At 48.1% G+C, this 9,704-nt stretch overlaps 1 pseudogene; it reads right to left on the bottom strand.

Annotated features, from left to right (window-relative positions):
* Positions 1–584: 584 nt before the first annotated feature.
* LOC142567675 (uncharacterized) lies at positions 585–7,476 on the bottom strand (annotated as a pseudogene).
* Between the last annotated feature and the right edge of the window lie 2,228 nt (positions 7,477–9,704).

Genomic DNA, 9,704 nt, shown 5'->3' with positions numbered 1-9,704 from the left:
CGTGGTTGGCAATGGGCAAGTGATGCAGACCGTGGCATCAGGAACGCGACAAACCGAAGATAGTGACAATTGAGTAAACGTTCAGCGATGGATGGTGGCTCGCGGGTAATCTGCAAGACGATGAAATGGAAAGGCTTGAGCGAAAGTTACAGTGGCCGCAGCTGCTGCCGAAGTAAGAACAAGCTTGCTCTTTTAACCACGTTGCTCCTGGTGGTAGGCAATGGGCAAGTGATGCAGACCGTGACATCTGGAACGCGACAACCGGAACATAGTGGCAATCGAAGAAACGTTCAGCGATGGATGGTGGCTCGCGGGTAATCTGCAAGATGGTGAAATGGAAAAGCTTGAGCGTAAGTTACAGTTGCCGCAGCTGCTGCCGAAGTGAAGATGCCCGGTCCAAGCTTGCTCTTCTAAAACACGTTGCTCCTGGTGGTAGGCAATGGGTAAGCGATGGAGACCGTGACGTCAAGAAAGCGACGATCAGTTGTATACCGGAAGATAGTGGCAATCGAATTGGATTGGATTGGAGCTAACTTTATTTGTACCTCCAGTTGGGCGCTCGTGCGCCCCGACTAGGGCCTACGTCATCTACGAAGTCGCCCTCTGCGGCGCGGGTCTCCGCTCGCCGTTGCCGGCTCGCTAGCAACCTGCCTTTCAAGCGCCCCGAGGACCTGCTAGACGGCCGAGAGCTGTTCGTCTCGGTCGTAGCTCTTCGCGGCTGCCTCGAGCCGCGGTGGGATCGTTCTTGATTTTGCTTCTTCTGGATTTTTAACGCAGTCCCACAACATGTGCGTGTAATCTGCCGTCTCACTCCGGCAGAATCTGCACTTATCGGTCAGATATGTCTCGGGGTACATGCGATGCATCAGACCCGGGCTCGGTAGCGGTCCGGTCTGTAGCTGTCCCAGTAGTACCGGCTCCTCTCGACTCAGCCTCGAGTGCGGGGTTGGGAGAGTCCTGCGAGCCAGGCGGTAGGCCTTCGTGCAGTAAAACACGTTGTGGGGCTAGTTGGTGCATAGCTTTCAATAGATGAAGCGCCAAAAGTGAAGGCACACAGGAAGAAATACTCACAGGACAAGGCGCTACTTGCAACTGTTTATTGAAATGACAGGTGGCCAATTATATAGCCATGAGGGGAGGGCAACAAAAAAGAGGGACACTGAATATGTGAATGCGCACGAGCGAGAACACTGAAGATAAAGGGAATATTGCTTACTCTAAAACTTGTCTAAAAACATGCTTTCATTCGTGTATATTTTCAAAGACGGGGTACTGACACAGTTGTCCCCTCTTTTCGTAATCTCGTTGGCCTCCAACAATTCGCGCGCAACAGAATCTTTACATTTATACATGATTGTCGTATCATGAAGCCTTGCTTTACATACTTGTTCATCCTCATTCACGCAGGCCTTGCAATGAAGCGGCAAGTTTGAACCATATCCATTTTTCAATGAAAGCTTATGCTCCCGCAGGCGTTCATTAATACATCGGCCAGTTTGGCCGATATACTCTTTTCCACACTTCAGTGGTATGTGGTATACTACCCCTTCTTCACACTTAACAAAAGGGTTCGTATATTTAATAGAACACCCAACTTTTTTTGGAGTCATCTGGACCACTCAGGCGGCACAAAGTAGCAAGTTCTCGCGGCGCGGAAAAAACAACAGGAATTTTGTATTTCACGGCAACGTGTTTCAGATTATGCGCCACTTTATGAGAGTATGGTTTTCGCTTTCTTTTCGACTGTTTGACCTTCTTCACTTCTTTTTCTTTGTTTTTTCAGTTTTTTTCAATAGCGCCTCCGAAACTGCGCTTAAAACCAAGCAAGGAAAGCCAGTCTTCCTCAACTTCAAGATCTGGTCGTCAAAGCCTGTTTGTGCCTTATGACATCCAGCAGGTGCCTTCGTCAGTAAGGGTTATGTCGAGATCTAAAAACTGCAAGCTGTTATCCTTGGCTAGTTCGAAAGTAAAATGTAAGACTTTTCCTTGCTGTTTAAAATCAGTTAAAATGCACTGCACAGTATGCGAGTAAGTCATGGGAGATCGTTCCGTCAGTAAAATTAAAAAATCGTCAACATACCTAAAGACCTTGAGCACTTTTCCTCCGTCAAACACCTTCGATAGCGCTCTGTCGATGCCCGCAAGGAAAATGTTGCAAAGTACGGGAGCCACGCACGAGCCAATACAAATTCCTTTCTTTTGCACATAAAAGAGACCTTCAAAACACAAAGCCGTTCAGCCCAAATAAATTTGCAAGAGTGTCATGAAGTCATCCACGGAAATTCCTGCGGTATTCTGTAAGGATACCTGCCCGTTCATCTCAATGAAGCTCAGGACGGCAGCTAACAATTCTTTTTGCGGAATAGAATAAAAATGGTTGACAACATCCATTGAAAACAAGCATCCTATAGATTTGAACTCACGTAAAAAAGCTATGACGTCAAAACTATTCTTTACCATGAATGGGTCATCTATAACCAACGTGTTAAGCTGCTTTAGAAGGTAGCGGCTAACGTTGTTTTGCCAGGAAGCTCTTTCACTCACATTACATCTGAACGGTATATCATCTTTGTGCGTTTTTGCAGTAAGGAATACATTTAAACAGTTTTTCCTACATTTGTGGATGCTATTAGCGAGCTTCTGTAGTCCAAGGTCTTCCCACAAAGATATGGCAGGGCTCTTTTCCTTACTTGGCTTGAGTTTCTTTACCTTGAAATTCTTCTGGATGGCCTGTAGAGCCTTTTCGTGAAACATGCTCGACAGCATGGCCACGAACCCTCCTTCTTTGTCGGCTTGCAGGAGTCGAAGGTCATTGTCGTTGAAAAAATTCACGATACGTTTTGTGGGGGTTCTCGGACGAGTTCCTTTCTTAGACACCGTTCTGGTCAGGCTGCCAACTCCGTCCAGCAGACACCCTTCCTTGTCCTCTGGTGCGGCTTTGCTAGAAATCCTTCTATTCAAGGAAAGAAGTTCATGTCCCGGGATCCTGGGCTCGGAGCTGTACGGGGGGCCTTTCTTGAGGACGTCAACGATGTCTTCCGGGATGGAGGCTCCCCCGAGAACTTGCAGCGCCGTGCTGCTGGCTACCTTGGTTTCTCCTCCTTTTCAAAGAATAGGTAGGGTCTTGCGCCATAAAAATTCTGTATTCTGAGATGCAAGCTTTCGAAGGGACTGCAATGCAATGTACTTGTAATGTGCACAGGGTCCAGCGAGAAGCATACCAGGTGACGCCAATCGTAGAGCAGGCGGACCTGTCGCCATATCTCGGAACGTAGTATCCTGCACATTCTTTACATATGGCCAACCGACGGTCTAATGCAACCGAACAGAGTGGCGAATTCTGTCGGTACAAGTCCCTTCCTTATGCAGTATCCTAGGGTTCTCGCTCGGCACGTCGCAAGGGCGATATGACAGACCACCACCGAAGGATTCGGCGCACTGGAAGGCACACATAGAAAGGGGCCCACTGTAGAAGAAAGCACTTCTTTCCTTGAATAGAAGGATTTCTAACAAAGCCGCACCGGACAAGGAAAGGTGTCTGCTGGACAGAGTTGACAGCCTGACCAGAACGGTGTCTTAGAAAGGAACTCGTCCGAGAACCCCCACAAAACGTATCGTGAATTTTTTCAATGATAATGACCTTCGACTTCTGCAAGCCGACAAAGAAGGAGGGTTCATGGCCATGCCGTCGGGCATGTTTAACGAAAAGGCTCTACAGGCCATCCAGAAGAATTTCAAGGTAAAGGAACTCAAGCCAAGTAAGGAAAAGAGCCGTGCCATATCTTTGTGTGAAGACCTTGGACTACAGAAGCTCGCTAATAGCATCCACAAATGTAGGAAAAACTGTATAAATGTATTCTTTACTGCAAAAACGCACAAAGATGATATACCGTTCAGATGTATTTTGAGTGAAAAAGCTTCCTGGCAAAACAACGTTAGCCGCTACCTTCTAAAGCAGCTTAACACGTTGGTTATAGATGACCCATTCATGGTAAAGAATAGTTTTGACGTCATAGCCTTTTTACGTGAGTCCAAATAGATAGGATGCTTGTTTTCAATAGATGTTGTCGAAATTTTTTATTCTATTCCGCAAAAAGAATTGTTAGCTGCCGTCATGAGCTGCATTGAGATGAACGGGCAGGTATCCTTTCAGAATACCGCAGAAATTTCCGTGGATAACTTCATGACATTCTTGGAGTTTTATTTGTGCTCAACAGCTGTGTGTTTTCAAGGTCACTTTTATGTGCAAAAGAAAGGAATTTGTATTGGCTCGTGCGTGGCTCCCGTACTTTGCAACATTTTCCTTGCGGGCATCGACAGAGCGCTATCGAAGGTGTTTGACGGAGGAAAAGTGCTCAAGGTTTTTAGGTATGTTGACGATTTTTTAATTTTACTGACCGAACGATCTCCCATGACTTACTCGCATACTCTGCATTGCATTTTAACTGATTTTAAACAGCAAGGAAAAGGCTTAGATTTTACTTTCGAACTAGCCAAGGATAACAGCTTGTAGTTTTTAGATCTCGACATAACCCTTACTGACGAAGGCACCTGCTGGATGTACCGATCCCGTGCCCGCAAGAAAGTGTTGCCGTATGAGTCTACACACTCCAAGACTGTTAAACGAGCAATTGCCACTATGTGGCTCGAGTCCGCGCTGAAAAAATCGTGCTGTCATAAGGCACAAGCAAGCTTTGACGACCAGATATTGAAGTTGAGGAAGGCTGGCTTTCCTTGCTTGGTTTTAAGCGCAGTTTCGGAGGCGCTATTGAGAAAAACTGAAGAAAGAAAGAAAAAGAAGTGGAGAAGGTCAAACAGTCTAAAAGAAAGCTAAAACCATACTCTCATAAAGTGGCGCATAATCTGAAACAGGTTGCCGTAAAATACAAAATTCCTGTAGTTCTTTCCGCGCCGCGGAAATTTGCTACTTTGTGCCGCCTGAGTGGTCCGGAAGACTCCTAAAAAAGTTGGGTGTTCTATTAAATATACGAACCCTTTTGTTAAGTGTGAAGAAGGGGTAGTATACCACATACCACTGAAGTGTGGAAAAGAGTATATCGGCCAAACTGGCCGATGTATTAATGAACGCCTGCGGGAGCATAAGCTTTCATTGAAAAATGGATATGGTTCAAACTTGCCGCTTCATTGCAAGGCCTGCGTGAATGAGGATGAACAAGTATGTAAAGCAAGGCTTCATGATACGACAATCATGTATAAAAGTAAAGATTCTGTTGCGCGCGAATTGTTGGAGGCCAACGAGATTACGAAAAGAGGGGACAACTGTGTCAGTACCCCGTCTTTGAATATATACACCAATAAAAGCATGTTTTTAGACAAGTTTTACAGTAAGCATGATTCCCTTTATCTTCAGTGTTCTCGCACGTGCGCATTCACATATTCAGTGTCCCTCTTTTTTGTTACCCTCTCCTCATGGATATATAATCAGCCACCTGTCATTTCAATAAACAGTTGCAAGTAGCGCCTTGTCCTGTGAGTATTTCTTCCTGTGTGGCGTCACTTTTGGCGCTTGATCCATTGAAAGGCCTTCGTGATTTCGTTACAATCCGTCACGCGGTCCTCGGTACCGAACCACGTTGGGCGGTCTGTCGCCGGGGCGCGGTTGGTTAGCGCTCATACCGCTGCGTGTGCCGTCTCATTGTGGTTCCCATTGCGTTCCGACGCGTCACCCGCGTGCGTCGGGAACCACTTCAGTCTTCCTTTTCTGTCTTGAAGTTTTACCGCTCGCAGTACGCGCTCGGCCTCCCTGCAGATTTGGCCTCTGGCGAAATTTAGCACCGCCTGTCTCGAGTCACTCAGCACCGTGTGGCAGTTTGCGTCGGCGATAGCCAGGGCGATGGCTACTTCCTCCGCTTGTTCCACTCCGGCGCTTCTCACGCTCACTGCGGTCCTCGTGGTGCCGGTTGACGCCTCTATGACTACCGCTGCGAAGGGGTTCCGTTGCTATTCGGCCGCGTCCACGTACCGCGCGTGTTCGTCGTTGGCATGCTGGTCGATGAGAGCCTTAGTCCTCGCCGCTCTTCTTCCCTTGTTGAACTCGGGATTCATGTTCTTCGGTATGGGGTTGATTCGGGTCTGGCGTCGGACCTCTTCGGGAAAGGGGAGCTTCATCTCCACCTCGATCGAGCGTCCTATTCCCAGGTCGTCCAGTATCTTCCTCCCGGCTTTGGTCATAGACAGCAGCTCCAGTTAAGAGGTCCGTTGCGCTTCGGCTATTTCTTCAAGCGCGTTGTGTATCCCGAGTTGTAACAAGTGGGTCGTGCTCGTGGAATCGACGAGGCCCAGCGACGTCTTCTACGCTCTTTTGATGATCACGTTGATTTCGTTACGTTCGTGTTGCAGCCATCTGTAGTAGGCTGCAACGTAGGCGACTTGGCTAATGACTAAGGATTCATCATCATCATCAGCCTGGTTACGCCCACTGCAGGGCAAAGGCCTCTCCCATACTTCTCCAACTACCCCAGTCATGTACTAATTGGGGCCATGTTGTCCCTGCAAACTTCTTAATCTCATCCGCCCACCTAACTTTCTGCCACCCTCTGCTACGCTTCCCTTCCCTTGGAATCCATTCCGTAACTCTGTAATTCTGTAATTGGACGAGCCTAATTAGTCTCTCCTCCTTCATGCCAGCCGTCCGGGAAGTGGCTTGTCTGAAGAGTCGAATCGCGTTGGCTGCTTTTGCCGTGAGACGGCTGATGGTTTCACCGTTTCTTCCGTGCTTTTCGATGAACATGCCTAGGACCCTAATTTTGCCGACCTCGGGGATACCGTTGCCTGATTTGGTTACGATTCTGATTTTTTCGTTTTCGCGTTCTCTGGTCTTGTCTCTACTGTTTTTGTTAGGTGAGAGTATGAGAAGCTCCGATTTGCTCGGCGAACATCTCAGTCCGGTGCCTTCTAGCTGGTCTTGTATTGCGTCGACGGCGGCTGGCAGCGTGCCCTCGATGTGGGCGTCGCTGCCTCCGGTCACCCACAGCGTGATATCGTCAGCGTAGATGCTGTTCCTGACGTCTTCGATGTTCGCGATCTTTTCGACCACTCCAATTTTTACCAGGTTGAACAGCATCAGCGAAATGACCAATCCCTGCGGTGTGCCGGTGCTGCCGAGCTTCTTCTCTTGCGTCTGTGGTTCGCCTGCTCGTAGCTCAGTGGTTCTGTTCGTCAGGAAGTCCTTGACGTAGTTGTAGGATCTTTCGCCCATGTTGAGCTTGGAGACTTGGGACAGAATCGCTGAGTGTTTCACCTTATCGTAGGCGCTCTGCAGGTCGAGCCCTAGGATTGCTTTGTTGTCGCGGGCGCTGCCGCCATCGTCGATAATTTGGTATTTGAGCTGCAGAGTCGCGTGCTAAGGTGCTGTCTGAAGCCGATCACCGTGGCCGGGTACAGCCCTTCTCGTTCCCGGTAGTCTTGCCACCGGTGGAGCAGGAAGGGCTCCGGCACCTTGCCCACGCAGGACATGAGCGAGATGGGCCGGAGGTTATCCGTGTCCGGCGGCTTCCCTGGCTTAGGGATCAGGATGGTCTTGGCTGCCTTCCACAGCTTTGGCAGCGCGCAGCCATGGATCGTGGCTGGCGGGTAATCTGCAAAACGATGAAATGCCAAGGCTTGAGTGTAAGCTACAGGTGCCGCAGATGCTGGTGAAGTATTCACCAAAATTGTTGTTGAAAATGGATTTCTTCAAAAACTTTAACCCATTAAAGACCAGCGAGACCATATGGTCACGTTAGTCTGCACAGTGAATTTCAATTAATTAAGAATATGAAAACGACACCAAAATTGGCTTTGAGATGCCCTTTGACAGAACAGAGTTCCCTTTATAGATACCAAGTGGTAGCAGCTGCTCGCAAAGGCGGGAATAAGTGTTGCTCTGCGAGTAGCGAAGCCATGCATCACTCCAAGGGGCAAGTGTGCTTTTTTTTCACTACTTGTTTAAGCAATAGTCGGATATTCTTATCTCCGTATTGGTCTTTGAATATGTGACCTTCGATGAGCAGTTGTGAAAGATAACTCTTTCATTTATCCATGAACGTGCGTGTTATCTTGCGCGTTGCCATATGGTCACGCTGGACTGTTAAGCCACCTAACTTCTCATTTTTTTAAAAATGCATTCTCATCTCTTGCACGGCTGCTGGCGCTTTCCCGCAGTGGTTATTTCTCATTTTATTGTCTCAATAGGCAGATGTTGGAAGAAATAGCGATGATACTTTAAGAGGAAGATGACGACGTGTCGGTGATATATATCAAGCCGCCAGAGGCTAGCACCTATTGGGATGAAGACTCAGGTGGGCTCATTGACAATCTAAGCGGGCGGCAGCTATAAGCCGGCGCTGAAATTGTTTTCTCTGACGGACGCCGTAATGGTGGATGCGACTCGGACAATGACGACCCCGGCGGGCAATGTGACAGAACATCAGAGGTTTCTTCTGCTGTAGTTGATGCGGCCATTCCTGCGAAATTACCCACTCCTTCTAAGTGAATGAAGGGTGATCTCCAGAAGAGCCTCGGCATATTTCCTGACCCAAACTTTGCTGCTTACAGAGACTTTTCACCTGTTGAGTTGCTCGAACCCTTTTTCGATGAAGCCGCCGTGGAGCAGCAAGTCGAACAAGGAAGAAAGTATGCGTTATTTTTGAATATGCCCGATCTGGAGGTTACCAAAGAACAATTAAGACAAGTTTTCTCGGAGTGCTCGTTTTGTCCGGCTATAGCCGCTTGCCAGAGAAAAAGTGCTATTGGGACAGCGGCACAGATATGCGCAACACGATGGCCTACAATGCTATGCGAAGAAATCGCGAAGAAATGAATGCGAAGAAATAGTGCGTTTCCTGTACTGTGCGAAATACAAGCCTAACACTTACTGACAAGTTGGCAAAGTTGCATCCATTGATGGCACTATGGAAAGCAAGGTTTCTGGAGCACTTTCAACCTGTGCGTTACCTGAGCTGTGACGAAAGTATGATTGAATATTATGGTCGTCATGGCTGTACACAATTTATACGCGGAAAGCCTATCCGCTTTGGGTATAACGTATGATGCCTAAACGCCAGCAAGGGATACCTTCCAAACTTCAAAGTGTGTCCATGCAAGCAGGGGATATGAAAAGTATTTCGGAAAAGCAGTGACGCCACTTCTTCAAATGGTCGACGAACTCGCAGCAGAGACGCACCACATTCCTTTCTTTTTCTGTGTTGATAATTTATTCACAAGCATGCAGCTACTCAAGCATATCAAGGCACAGGGCTATGAAGACACGGGCACAGTGAAGCAGAACCGTGATCCCAAAGAGTGCCCTATCACTCGACCAGAATTCCTCGAGCGCCAACCATGCAAGCATGAAGGGCCCGTGCTGCGCGACAATGGGATAGTTGTTGTCCGCTGGATGGACAATTGTGTAGTAACGATCGTAAGCACCATTCACGGCGTAGAGCCAATGTCATCTGCCAACGGGTACTCTCGTGTTCAGAAGAAGCGAATCAAGTAGCTCGTCCAAACACTGGTGCTCAGTAGAAGTTTTATGGAAGGTACGGACCAGATCAATGCAAATGTAGGCGGCTACAGGATTGCACTCCGTAGCAAAAAGTGGTGGTGGCCGATTTTCACTTCACTTTGTAATGTATCTATCAGAAACGTTGGGCGCTATTACGTAGCACAGGGTTCAACGTCACGCAGGTGGTATTCCGCAGGCA

This window comes from Dermacentor variabilis, unplaced genomic scaffold (genome assembly GCF_050947875.1).
Source record: "Dermacentor variabilis isolate Ectoservices unplaced genomic scaffold, ASM5094787v1 scaffold_14, whole genome shotgun sequence".
In the NCBI taxonomy this organism is placed as follows: Eukaryota; Metazoa; Arthropoda; class Arachnida; order Ixodida; family Ixodidae; genus Dermacentor; species Dermacentor variabilis.
This window is presented reverse-complemented; position numbering and strand designations above follow the sequence as displayed.